General features: G+C 39.4%; 1 protein-coding gene and 1 long non-coding RNA gene across 4 annotated transcripts in view; both read left to right on the top strand.

The window, feature by feature from the left end:
- LOC118600216 overlaps positions 1-830 on the top strand; it is a 2,208-nt gene extending 1,378 nt beyond the window's left edge. Inside the window, exon 2 of the long non-coding RNA XR_004949803.1 lies at positions 477-830. This is a non-coding gene — a long non-coding RNA (uncharacterized LOC118600216). The remainder of the gene's footprint in view (positions 1-476) is intronic.
- Positions 1-15,972, top strand: part of raraa (retinoic acid receptor, alpha a) — a 296,464-nt gene that overhangs the window by 182,290 nt on the left and 98,202 nt on the right. The window lies entirely within an intron of this gene.

Genomic DNA, 15,972 nt, shown 5'->3' with positions numbered 1-15,972 from the left:
ACAGGGTTGGGAGTTAGCATAGCCACTGTAACATTTGTTTTTTATGCTCCAACAAGATTGGAAGTTGTAGGTATTGGTATCATGCTAACGCCGCTAATGAGTAGCAGTGTTGAAATATGTTTTTTTTTTTTAAAGTAATTTTTTAGCTGTCGCAGTCTGTTTTTGACGTGTCGCAAACAAGGTTGGGAGTTACTGGTTCTTGAATTATGCTAATGCAGCAAACATGTAGCAGTATCTGACTGTTTTTTTTTTTTTTTTACATCTTACAATGTTGGGAGTTAGCATAGTCACTGTAACATTTATTCAAGCGTTATCCGTTTGTTTTTTATGTGTTGCAAACAATATTGGGAGTTACAGGTACTTACTTGTATTATGCTAACACAGCTAATGGGTAGCAACAAAGTTGGAAGTTAGCATAGTAGTCACAGTAATGTTTGTTTTAGCGGTAGCAGTCTGTTTTTTGTGTCGCTAACAAGGTTGGAAGTTACAGGTACTGGTAATATGCTAATGTGGCTAACGCTTAGCGTGATAGAAACAAGTTCTAGAATTACTGTGAATACAGTTATTATGCCTTTTAGTTCAGTGCAACTTATACATTAAATAAGTTTGAAAATTGTCCATTCATTGACGGTATACCTTATAATCCGGTGCGTCCTATTGTCTGGAAAATACAATCTTTCCTAATAACATTTTTGTGAATCAGCAGCAGATGAAGAAATGAGGTTGGAATAAGAACTTATATGTGAAAAAGAAAATATCACAAACTCTCCGCTCTAAGCTCTCAACATTGATAAAATGACAGTTTGGGTTTTTTTTATTTTGCCTAAAAACAAAAAAAAAAATCATAACTAAAAGTAAACTAGGAATGCCTTTAAAATAGATCAAAAGATGATCAGAGTGGGGACTTTTATGCAGATTTGAGAAGATTACTACACGTGGGACAAACTTATAGTAACAGATCCTTTTGGCAGCTCTCACATACTCGGGACAGGACATGTCAGGGTAGGAAGCTCTGGTGATTGATAAATGACGAGGCTGAGCAGTGGCACACACCGGAGGTCACACCCCGAGTCTTTGAAAGCAGGACACGAAGCTGAAGAGCAGCACTGGAGACAAAGTGAGTGAGGGAAGTGAAAGCGCCCTGCAGGCGTCTTAAATCACTGCAAGCCCAGACATTTCCCCCACAATCAAACAAGAATCTGGGGCAGATTTGCACTTGCCACAAGTGACCACTGACTGACTAAAACAGCCTGCAGGTAGGTGCGCGTGGACTGAAAGCCGCCCTAACCTGAGTGTGTTTTTTCAAAGCTTTTTCGGTCCCAGAATGTGGCTAAAGCGCTTCTGTTTACTGTACACACAGAAGGCAGAAACGAACAGAGAGGTCAGGTAATGCCAGAGATGGGTTTTCGCTGATTCAATATTTACTCCTCAAACAGGACTATTTCCTGTAAGCTGCTGGACACTTTCTCTGTATTTCTCCCTCTCGACTAGCCTCCTCCTGGCTGCTCCTCGCCACTCTTTGAGCCTGTAGAGAAGGGTGTCGAACTCAATCGCACAAGGGGCCAAAATCCAAACACACATTAGGTCGCGGCCCGAACAGGATCAACATTTATTGAACACTCTAAAACTACATTTTTAAAGCTTTAAAACTGTAGTTTTTTACCAAAATTATGAACTAGATATATAGTATTACCTCGATAATGCTGTAAGCTGAATGTGACCGATGAAGACGCTAGTGCTGATAGTTGAAGCTGCTGAAATTGATAGCTAAAAACGCTGACGCTGGTAGCTGAAATCACTGAAGCTAATAGCTAAAAACGCAGAAGCTAAAGCTGAAAACGCTGAAACTGATAGCCAGCTAAAATATTAGCTGAATGCCAAATTAGCCTAAAAAACTCAAATAAAAAAAAAACCTACGTTAGCCAAAACAGCTAGCATGTAGCTGAAAAAATAGCTAAACTTCAAAATAGCCTATAAAAAAAAAAAAAAACGAAAAAAGACAAAAAAAACTAAATTAGCCAAAACAGCTAGTGTGTGAATATTAGCCTAACTCCAAATTGGCCTTAAAAAAAAAAAAAGGCAAAATTATCTAAAACTGCTAGCATGTAGCTGAAGTATTAGGTAAACTCCTAAACAGACAAAAAAACTACAAAAAGCCTAAATTAGCCAAAACAGCTAGTTTGTAAATATTAGCCTAACTGCAAAACGGTCTTAAAAAAACAGACAAAAAAATTAAATAAAAAAAATAAAAAGCATAAATTAGCCAAAAGAGCTAGCATGTAAATATTAGCCTAACTCCAAAACGGTCTTAAAAAACAAAAAAAGAAAAACATTTAAAAAGCCAAAATCAACCAAAACAGCTAGCTTGTTGCTGAAATATTAGCTAAACTCCAAAATAGCCACAAAAAAACCTTAGTAATTATCAAAATAGTCCAAAAAGTTAGCAAAATGCCAATTTTTAAAACTTTAAAACTGTAACTTTTTAAAATAATTATGAATAATAAAAAGGCAGGAATAAAACCTTCAATAACTTTCAATATTTTACTCTCCGTAAAAATATATTTTATCAAGGCAGAAATAAGCGAAAGACAACATCGTGTCATTAATAACGATAAACTAAAATGATCTGGAGGTCCGGACATGTGCTGTAGAGGATCCGATCTCTCAGGTCACTGATTGATGTTTCTGATTTCCCAGGAGTCATAGGTCTCCCTCTCCTCTTCCACTTCAAACTCCCCTCAGCGATAGTGTGACTTTAGAGTTGGGCTGATAATGAGCACTTGAACGCCTCCATGAGCCGCTTTTTGTTTAGTTTTTTTTCCTCCTTTTTAGTGTTTAAGTTGCAGAGGTTCTCATGGGTGTGTGCTCTGACATTTGATGAAATCCAGGAAACGTCCACACCTTTTTAATGATCGGTGTTTGAGTTTGTCTTTCTTTGTGTCCGTGGGTTTGGCTCTGCAAACAGGAGACCAGAGAGTACGAGTGTGAGGCTGAGGTTCAATCTGGTGTGTGCACAAACCTCACTGCTTCCATTTTTACCTAAAAAAAAAAAGTTGTTCTTGTTTGTTTCAGGAGGGAGCATTAATTGGGTCGTTTCAGTGAAAGGAAGCTGTCAGTCTGTCAATCCCATTATTGTTCAAGGCCAGGAACGGATGAGGATTTCCCCGGTGAAGCTCGCACATGTGCAGTCTTGTGCCATCACACGTCTTTCCTTCACTTTTTTCCTGGTTATTTATGATCCTAGTGAGAAAAAAAGCTGGACTAATACGACTACGGTGGCCCTGAAGTGCAAATCACATCAACAGATCACTTAACACAAAAACAAATTCAGTGAAAATTAAAAAAGCAGAACATAAGAAAATGAAACAAAATTCCAGAAACAAACCAAGAAATTGGAAAAGGTATTTATTTTGGAAGATCACTGATTAAATTACATTTTATTTGGATTTCTGGAAAATACATTTGCTTTCTAAAATTGTGGTTTTTAAGTTTCTTGAATCTTGTTTTGACTTATAAAATCTAATGTTGCTTTTTTAATCATTTGTTTTACTTTTTCTTCATTGTTTTTGTGTTGATGTGATTTGGACTTCAGGGCCACCGTAGTAATATGACCCTTCCTAAAGCAACATTAGCCCAGTCTATACAATCACCTGTACAGAACATCTTTGCTGTAAGTGTAACGGTCGGGTGGTCGACCTCTGGTTAGAAAATTCAAGGTTCGATTCCCACTTTGCCCGCCCATGTGTCCTTGTGCGAGACATTGAACCCCACTTTGGTGGTTATAGGTGAGCCATGGGACTGTGAGTGTAAAACGCTTTGGGCGATTTGAGGTTAGACGATTAATCGTGATATCATTTCCTATATCTAAACTCTTAAAGCCGTACTTCCTGTTCGTGTTTATCAGATATGGAGACAATCAAGCAAGTCAAAAACGTTTGCTTCTATGTAGTCTAAAATAATAGATTTGATTCGATTCACCAGAGCCTGGTTTACACATTTGGCCATTAAATGGATTCTCAAACGAAGAAGCTCCAACAATTGTTTTGCCTCTTCTGGAGGGCGTTTCAGTTTGGCCACTAGGTGGCGATCACGCTATAGCATTACACCTTATTCCCGAAGACAGTATGAGCAAAAAACTGTGTTTTAGACCTCAGATTGGTTACTTTAAAAATATTTCCTTAATAGAGTTTGGAAAATTCATGTTTGTGAGGCGAATGAGCCTCAACATTTTGGGGGCTCGTCCGGGATAAAGATGTTAATTTAGTCAGCAATGTATGTTTATGTCGACTGAGCGTTAGCATTATACGCTAGCATCAAGCTAGTGGACTTTAGCTTTATGTGTTTGATCAATCTACATTTATGGATCGATTATTGATCAATTAATTGATTTTATCAATCCTTATTTTACAGAATGTTTCTTTCAAATTAAAAACTCTTGATGGAAATTTGTCTCTTTCTACCTCACCTACTTGCGGCTTCATGTACTTGCGATGGGGAAATATGAATAATGTGGATTCCATTTGTACCTATCAACATCTTGCATCATCTCCATGAAGTGTCACGCTGATATTTTCTGTGATTTACGTCCGTGAAGCTCATCTGCAGCCGATCTCCATCTGCGCTCATGAAGCCATCAGATCTGACATCTCTGACCAGATGTTGCCTTTGTGGAAATGAAATTGCATCTCCAGCACTCTGGTGTCTTCATTGGAGGCTTGTTGTCACGGCTACCTTAAGGACTTCAAGAAGGCGATAGAACGAGTCTCCTTCTTTCCCACACACACGCACAGACTGAGGGGAAGTGGCTCCTCCCTCCGCAGACTTCAAAGCGAGCTGTCCCTTGAGGGACTTCAAACGCTGGGGAGGCTATTAAAAGACAAAAATTATTTTCTGTAAGGTCATGATTTATTTGATTGAAAAATGAAACCTAACCCAGCAGACATTATTTCTCTCCCCCCTCCTTTCCCGGGCGGCTCTACCAGGCACAGCCTAAATTACTACCAGGTGCCTCTTAAGAGCAGGAAGGCCTCGCTTGAGGAGCATAACTTCTTTTGCTTTCTTGTTTCTGCAGCCCGCCTCCTCTCCGGCTCTTTTTTCCTCACTCTGTGTCCTACTTCATTTTTTAGGCTGTCATTAGCAGCAAACTGGATAAATGCACACACGCTAACTTCTCTGCTTGAGTCCTGCTGGGTTTAGTGTAGCATACATGAAGGATGGCCTGCAGAGCAGGAAAACAGCCGCTCGCAGGAATCAGTCAAGATAGAGGTGGAGGAGGAGGAGGGTGGAGGCTCTGAGAGATAAGGGCAGCGGGGAAATTTGTGAGCGAAGAAGTGCAGGTGAGAATGTGAGCAATAAAACATATCTGGAAGTTCTGTAAATGGGCAACCTTTACTTCTTATGCAGAAGCAAAGGTTTACAAGGTTTTATGTGCTGGCTTAACCATTTCAAATGTTTCCAAGTTACTACATTAATTGGTGAATTATAAAATGGGTTCTTTCAAATTAAAGTGACTTGATTTGTAAAATCAAAGTAAGATCCCATTTTTAGGACAATTTCAAGAGATCTCCAAACTTTATTGCTTTTAATGCTGCCACAAACGATCATTTTAATAGTCGACTAATCACTGATTATTTTTTCCGATTAGTCGACTAATCGGGTCATGTGCAAACTGGATGCTGATAGCTGAAAATGCTGAATCTGATAGCTAAAAAGCGCTGAAGTTAATAACTGAAAACCCTGTAGCTGAAAATGCTGAAGCTTATAGCTGAAAATGCTGATGCAAATGGCTTGAAACTAAAGCTGATAGCTTAAAACACTAAAGCTGATAGCTGAAAATGCTGAAGCTAACAGCTGAAAATGCTGAAGCTAATAGCTAATAACGCTTAAGCTAATAGCTTAAAACACTGAGGCTGATTGCTGAAAACGCTGAAGCTGATAGCTGAAAACACTGAAGCTGTTAGCTGAAAATGCTGAAGCTAATAGCAGAAAGCTCTGAAGCTAATAGCAGAAAGCTCTGAAGCTAATGGCTGAAAACGCTGAAGCTAATGGCTGAAAACGCTAAAGCTAATAGCTAAAAACGCTGAAGCTGATTGCTGAAAATGCTAAAGCTAATAGCTGAAACGCTGAAGCTGATTGCTGAAAGCGCTGAAGCTAATAGCTAAAAACGTTGAAGCTGATAGCTGAAAACGCTGAAGTTGATAGCCAGCTAAAATATTAGTTAAATGCCAAATACTGAAAAAAGCCTAAGTTAGCCAAAACAGCTAGCATGTAGCTGAAATATTAGCTAAACTCCAAAATCGCCTAAAAACCTTAGCAAAATTGTTCAAAAAAGCTAGAATAATGCTATTATAACTTTCAACTTTACTACACTCTGACCCCGTATAATATAAAGTAACAATTAATTGACTATTAAATTAGTCGTTGACTAATTTAATAGTCGTTGATTAGTCGACTAATCGTAGCACCCCTAATTATTTTAACATGTTCTTGTAGCATTTTTATGATGATGGAAGGCGTACAGGCAGAAAATTAAGATCTAAATTGCATTTTTGTGAATTTCTTTATCAAAATCGTTGCAAATCTTGAGCAACCGAAAAAAAAATGCCGTTTAAAAAAGATTGAAGTTGCTCCACTTGCTCGTCTAAGCTGGTATCTGGCTCAAAATTGTACAGCTGGATAACTCCAATATTGCTCACCATTTTTGTTGCATCGGTATTGTTAAGCAGCGCTCATAATTAAAAGATATCTGGTAAGGCTTTTGGCACAAAAGTTGGTCTGTAAAGGTCAGCACATATCCGGACAAACCTCATTCACAAGCCGTCCATTTAAAAAAATTGGACCAGTTTTTACCCAGAATACATTTGGAAGCACAACAAACCAACAAAAGCGTCAGATGTGTTGTTAAAGAATTGATTTTATCTGGTAAATACACTGCTGTGACACAGCAGGCAGTAATCAGGAACAATTTGGGTGGATTGCGTTGTAACTGCACGATTCCGTCGTTAAAGCTGATTGCAGAATACACTATGATCACATAAATGTTTCCCTTTTAATGCTTTTTACTGAATGCTTGAATGTAAAAGGATGACGGAGGATTATAATTATTATCAAGGCATGAGAAGGTTTTTTATTCCTTTTGCTCACATCCCTTTGTTTTTTTGTGGTAATTTACTACTTTTTAATTTGATTTTCCGATTACCTAAAAAAAATCAGCTTTCACACTGCACTTTTAGGTGTGGACTATACCCTCACCGGCTCTTTTGGGGTTTACTTCTAACTTTTTATGACTTCTTTCTTTTTCTTACTCAAAGCCTGTTAATTTGTTTGAGTTTTTACACTTTCCAAACAAAGTCAACTTTTCATAAGAACTTGTTTATGGTTTGAAGAGCGTCCAATCATTGCGTATAATCAGAGCATCTCCTGAACGCTGAGATCTTTACAAGCATCTTTACGCTGAAAGTTAAATGTCTGGACAGAGGGGAGTTGTTTTTCTCCGCAGCTTGTTTTTTTATGGAGCCGCATTAAGCAGAAAATAAATCCAAAGGCTACATACTGTCATCGCTGCCTGTCGAGCAGTAGAGCATCTGCTCTCCTATAGCTTTCTTTTTTATGTTAGGATTATATTTCCTTTTATTTTCCTCAACTTTGTAGATTTATCTGATGGTTCTGGCGTCCTACAGACATCTGCTACCACGAGTGTTTGCCACATTTTTTTCCCCAGTATAACAACCTGCAAACCAATAAAAATAAAAAAGATATATCATGCCTTCTTAAAAAGTACATGAGTCAAAGCACATATTTGGATGAAATTTTAAGTCACTGTGTTATAAAACAAGTGGAATCGATTGAATATTCTTGTCTGTAAGGAACAATTTCTCTGCCAGATCCGGATTCTTCCCTGATAGATGGAGGATTAAAGTCGTGGACTCGTTTAGAAAACCCGAGCTTCGTTTGTGTTTGGAAGGAGTATCCAGAACCACAGGACCATGGGAGCTCCTCCTCCTTGTGCTAAAGTCCCATAACAGTCACAGAATCCGAGTTATGGAACATTCTGCTGTTAAATACATTAAAAAGTTCAACTTCAACCTGATTAGAATTTATCTGCTGCTTCAAAGGTAACTGAGGAGAAATAATTATTCCTAAGATTGTTTAAAGATGTGTTCTTGTGGTATTTTCCTGATGATGGAGGACATAAAGAAAATTAAGCTTAAAATTGCATTTCTGAGTGTTTCTTTTCACACACTGATGTGAATCAGGGGCAGCTTTTTGAAAAACCTTGTAGCAGTGATACAGGTGCTTAAATAAGTGGACTACAGACTATGATGTATGAAATTGTTGTGGTGAAATTGTTAGCTGAAAACACTGAAGTTAAAAGCTGAAAGCACTAAAGCTAATAGTTGAAAACGCTGAAGTTCATTGCCAAAATATTAGCTAAATGCCAAATTAGCCTGAAAAACAAACAAAAAAACCTAGGTTAGCCAAAACAGCTAGCATGTAGCTAAGAAAATAGCTAAACTTAAAATACCCTAAAAAAGGAAAAAGCCTAAATTAGCCAAAACGGTTAGAACGTAAATATTAGCCTAACTCCTAAACAGCCTAAAATAACTAAAAAAGAGACGCTTAAACTAGCTAAAACAACTTGCTTATTGCTGAAATATTAACTAAACTCCAAATCAGCCTAAAACAACTACAAAAGAAAAGCATAAATTAGCCAAAATAGCTAGCGTGTAGCTAAAATATTAGCTAAACTACAAAACAGCCTACAAAAAACGAAAAAAAACTAAATTAGCCAAAACAGCTAGCATGTAGCTAAACGATTAGCTAAACTACAAAACGGCCTAAAAAATTTAAAAGTAAAGCCAAAATCAGCCCAAACAGCTAGCATATAGTTGAAACCCAAAATGCCTTGCACGTAAATATTAGCCTAACTCCAAAACAGCCTAAAATAACTGAAAAAGAGAAGCTTACACTAGCTAAAACAACTTGCTTTTAGCTAAAATATTAGCTAAACTCCAAAACAGCCTAAAAAAATTAAAAAGAAAATCCTCATTTAGCCAAAAGAGCTAGCATGTAGCTGAAATATTAGCTATTTCGTCTGGTGTTAAAGGGTTAAAAGACCTCTGGATTTTACATAAGCAGATAGGAGGTTTCGTTTAAAATCTTTAATATTTGCCAAAATGCTTCAAGTCTCACAAAATCTGTTTCTCAGCTCTCACCAGAATCTTCTGGATCGTTTTTGTTTGTCCAAAAGATAATCCAGCATCTGATTAGGCTTCAGTTGTGCAAACTTGCAGCTTGAAGACATTTAACTGCATTTATTTTGTTCTTTCTAAAGCCAACATTTCAGAATAATGGAACTCCTTCAGCTGCCAAAGGTCCAAATAATTCAATTCACACATTTGATCGAAATCCATGTTTTCTTTGGACACAGGAAGGTTTCACAAAACTGAATAGAAATTAAATCAAAGTTTTTCTGCTGCTGCAGGGACACAACAAAGAGCGCAAGTCTATTTTATTAAATTCATAATGCTAATAACTTTTTGTGGACAGACAGAGAACAACAGCCATTATTTGATCCACTAATCTCATCAGACGAGCCTTTTTAAGACCCGTTCAGGTATCTGATCCCACATTTCCTGCGATGGTTAATGAGGCAATCCCGCATTTTATCATCCCCTCACAGCAGGCGAAGGATTTTGATTTAATTAGAAGCCAGCGGTTTGTTTCCCCCCGGTGTGCAGAACGGTGTCGTGTGGTTTTCATCCCCTTATTGCCACCAGAACAACCCAATCTGACACATGAACAGAACGTGGGCGGAGGACAGATTCACAAAACTTTTTCTCCAGTTTTGATCTTGACCAGAGGATCTGAAATTGTTTTCTTTGCACAGTGGTCGTAGTTTCTGTTTTCTGTGAATGTTGACAGTTCTTTGTTTGAGGGAAAAAAAGTGTTTTTTACAGCTTAACTTTTCAACCAAGCGTCTGGCAGCGCGGTCGAGCTCCTGAATCCCTCATTTCAGATGTGTGTTCTTCCAAGACGAACAGTTTGTTTATAGGTCCAGACTGTGTGTGTGCGCACACACCATTGATGAAATTGCATCCCCGCCTCCACCACCGACTCCTCTTCCTCCTCCGCCTCCTCCTAATGTCATCTCACTTCCTCTGGGCCTCTGACAAACCCACCAAACAGGGAGAAAATAGAGCACTTTATTGGGACGCCTGTCAGGACTCCCCCTGGATTTATGGCCAACAGACAGCGTTTATCACTCATCCGAGAGGGAAAGTAAAAAGAGCTGCGGGGGTGGGAAGGGAAAGGGGGAAACAGTGATCCTCTCCTCCATTTTCCTATTGAAGCTGGAGGATACTTTTCCTGGAAAACGTTCATTAAATCATCACCGGAGTGGAAACGAATTCTGAATCGGTGGCCAGTGGAATAAGCTGTTTGATCAGCAGCGGGTGGTGACAAGGTGCTAATAGGCGACGGAGTCTCGAATGTTTTGCTTGTAATCAGCTTCTGTTTGGTCCTCTGGTTCAGCCAAATGCCTTCACTTTGAATCAAGACTTTTCCATTTGGTTCTGGAGTTTCTCACCGACAACGATTTTCTGCAGGCGAAATGTTACTTTTCAAATGCGATGGTATGTGGCAGCTTTGTATGTTGACTTTACTCAACAATAAGGCCAGTTTTTAAGGCTGAATTAAACAGACGCTGTGTTGTGGGGCACAACGTTAGAGTTTAACGTCATACTGGTGTTATGTAACTGATGTTATCGCAGGGGTCTGCAACCTTTTATGCTAAAAGAGCCTTTTGGGCCAGTTTCTTAGAACCCATCGAGAGCCGCAGAGTCCTTTTTATGTTTAGGTAAATATTCTTGTAATTCATTTTTTGTGGCCATCTAGGTTTTTTATAGGGCTGGGAATCGATAAAAAAAATTAATCGCAAATCTGGAAAAAAATTAATCGCGATTAATCGCTTTTTTTTTTTTGTTGTTACAATATTTGCCTGCCACTTATTATATGCAAATAATCACCATATGAAATCCCACACAAAATTGTACATTTAGCAAGCTTTTTTAACTCTTTGGAACCTAAAACGACTGAACGCTTGCTTATCTTATATCATTTTAATTAGCACAATCGCATCTATGTCACACTACCTTTATTTTGTCATTTTTTCCATGTGGTATTCACACATTAGACATAAAATCAACACAAAACTAAAACACTAACCCTGTGTTAGTGAGTCGTACTCACGATTTAAATCAACCTCTGAACACACTTGTCCTTATGTTGGATGTACTACAGACTAAGGGGATCCCAGAACACATTTCCGGTGTTTTCCTGTAATACTATGTACACTTCTGCATGTGTGGCATGTTCAAGAACACGCTAAACGTGGGTTTTTGTACGCTCTTTTAGCATATGGTGTTCATACTAAGCTGTCGCTACCCTATACTGGGGCTTGTACTCATAGTTGGAAGAGATTTAGTGGGAAATGTCACAAATCTTGGTCCAGGAAACTACAAATATTAGTCTCTTTTTCATGATCAATTTGCAACCGGTTGGCACTTCTGTGTTTTGAAAAGGACGCCACCCAACCATCACTACAAAATCCGAGACCCTGAGTGGTTATAGTTCAACTGGTTTAGCTTGTATGTAGAGCCCAAAAACAGACTTAAAAACCTGTGTAGCTACAGATTAACAGAAGAGTTTTGAACGTGGAAGTCTAAAACGTACTTACATAGACTTTCCATTGATACGTTGAGCGTATTATGCGAAATCGTATCCATAACCCCTCCCACGTAGCTCGTCGCTCCATGGGCCGAAATAGGACGCCGACGTCTCCTTTGATAGATGAGGATGAGTGCTAGCGCTGTGGCAGAAATGTGAATGTATCTGCTGTAAATCAAAGTATTGTTCACATCCGTCGCCGTGTTTATGAATGACTTAATGCGTGAGTTATTGTGAAATTGTATTTTTTGGCATTTGTAGAATTTCAATAAAGTTTGGCCTCTATGAATAATGGAAACACACCTATTGATGGCACCATGGGTTCTTTTGGGTTAATAATGCCCAAATAAAGAGAAAAGCCATACCAAACCCAAAAACTTTTGGGTCAAATGTAATCGGACACCATAAAGGTTCCCTAGTTTGAGTAGATCCCAGGTAATGGATTGAAACAACACTTTTGAGTTTGGTCCATTGAGTCCACGTTGTTCAGACAGAGGGAAGAGCTCATATGAACTTTGGTGTGAATCCTGGTCGGCCTTAACATGTTGACATTCTTTACCATAACTCTTCAACCGTTCACGCAACGGACACAAGTCCAGAGGAACACTACGTCAAAATCAATACAAAAAGCCGCTTTTCTCTGCGTCAGAGTCAGCTGATTCATGTTGAACGGTCAAAAAATGTACAGTATGTGTTATTTAAGTGTCACCAGCGACATCTCCGGTGTTAAAGCCCTAAAAACTCATTTGTTTGCTTACGTCATTGTGATATCTAATGTCCAGTCAACCAAAGAGGGGTTGGCAATGTGCATTTCAAGAGAATAAAAGCCTGCGGAGTGTATATAAACCTGTGTAGGTCATTAAAAAATGGGAAAAATGGAAGTAGCAAGACTCTCTATTCATACAAGAGGCCAGATAGTCCCTCTAATGCAGCCTTGTGAATAAAGCTGCATCTAATTAATCCTTTGGCATGACTGTACAAGGACACAGAAATCAGAGATTATCATCCATTCCCGCCTTGCGAGAAACTGGCCCTGTGTTCTCAGTCACTGCTGGGAATCTGACAGCCATGATTCACCAGACGGTCTCAGCAGTTGATTTAGACTTTACACAACGATGATGCTACCCCCCCCCCTCCAGGTGTCTGAGCTACTTATATATTATTTAAGGCATTTTTCCTTGGATTTTTCTCACTTAGAAACTAGTCGGTCTAACCAGAAAAGAAAGAATCCAAAAGCACGGGTGGCCTGCTATTGCGGTTTTTTTCCTCTTGTGTTTGTTTCTTTGACATCTCAAAATCAATACAACACACTGGATAACATGGAGGTAGTTAGTGGCAAATTTGATTGGATTCTGACATCTTTTAGGCAGAGATATTAGCAAGATTTCCTGTAACTTCTTCCGTCCTCCACTCATTGCCTGCATTAATGACACCTGTCTGAACTCATTATCTATATAAAAGACACCTGTCCACAATCTCAAACACTTCAAACACCACTATGGCCAAGACCAAAGAGCTGTCGAAGGACACCAGATTCAAAATTGTTAACCTGCACTAGCCTGGAAGACTGAATCTAAAACAGTTAAGCTGCTTGGTGTGAAGAAATCAACTGTGGGAGCAATTATTAGGAAATGGAAGACGTACAAAACCACTGATAATCTCCCTGGATCCCAGATCCAGGGTGGCTTCATAAGAATCATTTCAAGGTCCTGGAGTGGCCTAGCCAGTCTCTAGATCTCAATCCCATAGAAAATCTTAGGGAGTTGAAAGTCTGTGTTGCCCAGTGACAATCCCAAAACATCACTGCTCTAGAGGAGATCTGCATGGAGGAATGGACCAAAATACCAGCAACAGTTAGTAAAGACCTTCTGAAGACTTACAAAAATGTTACAAAGGGTGTATAACAAAGTATTGGGATGAACTTTTGTTATTGACCAAATACTTATTTTCCACCATAATGTACTAATAAATTCATTAAAAGTTAGAAAATATGATTTTCTAGATGATTTTTATTTTATATCTTATAGTTGAGGTATACCTATGATAAAAAAAATTATATATTTTTAAGTGTGAGAACTTGCACAATTGGTGGCTGACTAATACTTTCTTTCCCCCTGTACATGTGTGAGAATTTCAAGTAAAGACCCACAACTTTCCTCACTTTTTACACTTTCATTTGACCATTTTTCTTCTGTGCAATATGCCCAAAATGTATGTAGTGGCCCTTAGTCTTAAGGATCATTCTCAGCCGTTTAACTAGATGGACCATGTACAAGTCTTTGTGTTTTCTTGTATTTATAGATTTTCCCTCCAATCAAACGATAAACAGAAACATGTTTAACTTGCGATTCACCAAAGTACTTCCTGCATGGTCCATTTACGTTGAACAATTGTGCGTGCGTCTTTAAGTAGCTGTACAAATTTCTGACAGTTAAAACTATCCTACCCGCCGTTAATGCCGCCTAAGAACCCAAACGATGAAGAAAAACGGCTTCTTGCTTAAACAAGCACATAATGTTTTAACAATTCATTTAAGTGATGCCGTTAAAGCAAACGGTGCACTTAAATGAGGAGCTGTTTGCTCCCTGTAAACTAACGCCTTTATCGTTTTGATGCTTGTATGGTCTTCTATTGAAGGAGAAGTGGGTGAACGGTTACTAACACTATTTAATTGGTTTGTGTGGTGCAATGTTTTCATGTGGACTGGAGGGGGAAGATTTTCCTATTCCCATGCTACATCCTTCCTTTCCGCCCCTCAGGAGTTCCCTCTGTATTGATCGTCTTTGCTCACCTTCTCCTTTCCTCCGTCTTTTCTTCTAAAACATCCTGTTTTGCATGCCCCCTCCTAATCAGACTCTCACTTTCCTCCTCTTTGTTGCTTCTTCTCCTTCGCCTGAAGGTTCAAGTGTATTAAGTTTTAAAGCCCCCAAACAAGCTCTCAGTAAGAGCCCACTGAGAGAGTCAGCGGGGGCACTCGGTTCCCTCCTTCTGTCTCTGCTGTGAGAACTGACCTCAGAGCTACTTAGGCTCTCACATTCACTCATGGGGGCTTGTGTTGCACACAAACTAAAGAAAACTCATGCTTGGTTTACAATGTCTTTTGGAATTGTCCAGTTCCTGGTTTAGATACGGCCTCAAAGAGACTCTCCAGATTTTAGAATATCACCTTTAGTGGAGACAATCCTAACACCCAGGAACTGGATCATCCAGAACCCTGACTCATAGCAACTTTGGGTAAGCTTAGCAGTGGCCAGGACCAGATATTGGGTCCATTTGGACTTAGAAAAGTAGAAGACGGAGGGAGAAGCCCAGGCTCTTAAGAGGACAAGAATGAAGGACCCGCCTATGCTAGGATCTCAATACAACTTGGAAAACATGGGAAAGCATCAGCAGAATCTTCAAGATTTCAAACCGCCGCCCCATTTTTATGAAAATTGTTGGTGTGGTCATTGTTGTAGATCAAGGATAGACAACTCCAGGCCTCGATGGCCACATTCCTTTATGTTTTCCAACATACCCTCTTCGGGTGTGAAGCATCACAAGTAGGGCTTTGATATCTGAAAATCATGCAGACACTGCGGCCCTCAAGGCCTGGAGTTACCTACCCTGTTGTAGATTGTGGCAGTTGTGTGTCTGGGATGATAGTATTATGGAATTGGCGACCACAGGGTGGTGGCAGCTCTGATTGGATGATGTCTCAATGTCTCCAGATGGCGGCGGTCCATATCAAGTGCCACATAAAAAGTTGGACATTCTGCACAACTGGTCATTCGCAACTTAGATTTTGAGCACACATTCTAATCATTTTTGGCAACATGTTTCTCAAGAAAGCACAATGTTGTGTCTTCTTTGTATTCTTCTTGGTATCAATCGCAATTTGTCTATACGCAGGTCTCTTGAGTCGCTGTGGTGCTATCAACGGCATCATGATCAGTACTTCCCATTTGGATCTACGGTAGCCAGGATCGCCAGTTTGACTACTGGTCATCTCCGGACCCCAACCTATGTCAAAAGCCCTCGTCGAGTACCCGCGCTGCTACTGTATGATTTCTAACAATCGGATGGTGGCAGTGGGGTGGCAGGAAAGGGGCAGTCTGAAATCGGCCAATCATCAGACAATTTTAGGGACCTTGGAGACCTTCCTATTAGTCTATTATCGCACTCCTGCCACCCGCCTGTCGCTGGACTGCCACCATGCCACCTTCAAATGCGCCGGGCGGCCAATGATCGTGACAAAAATTCGTA

This window comes from Oryzias melastigma, linkage group LG19, assembly GCF_002922805.2.
Source record: "Oryzias melastigma strain HK-1 linkage group LG19, ASM292280v2, whole genome shotgun sequence".
Classification (NCBI taxonomy): domain Eukaryota; kingdom Metazoa; phylum Chordata; class Actinopteri; order Beloniformes; family Adrianichthyidae; genus Oryzias; species Oryzias melastigma.
This window is presented reverse-complemented; position numbering and strand designations above follow the sequence as displayed.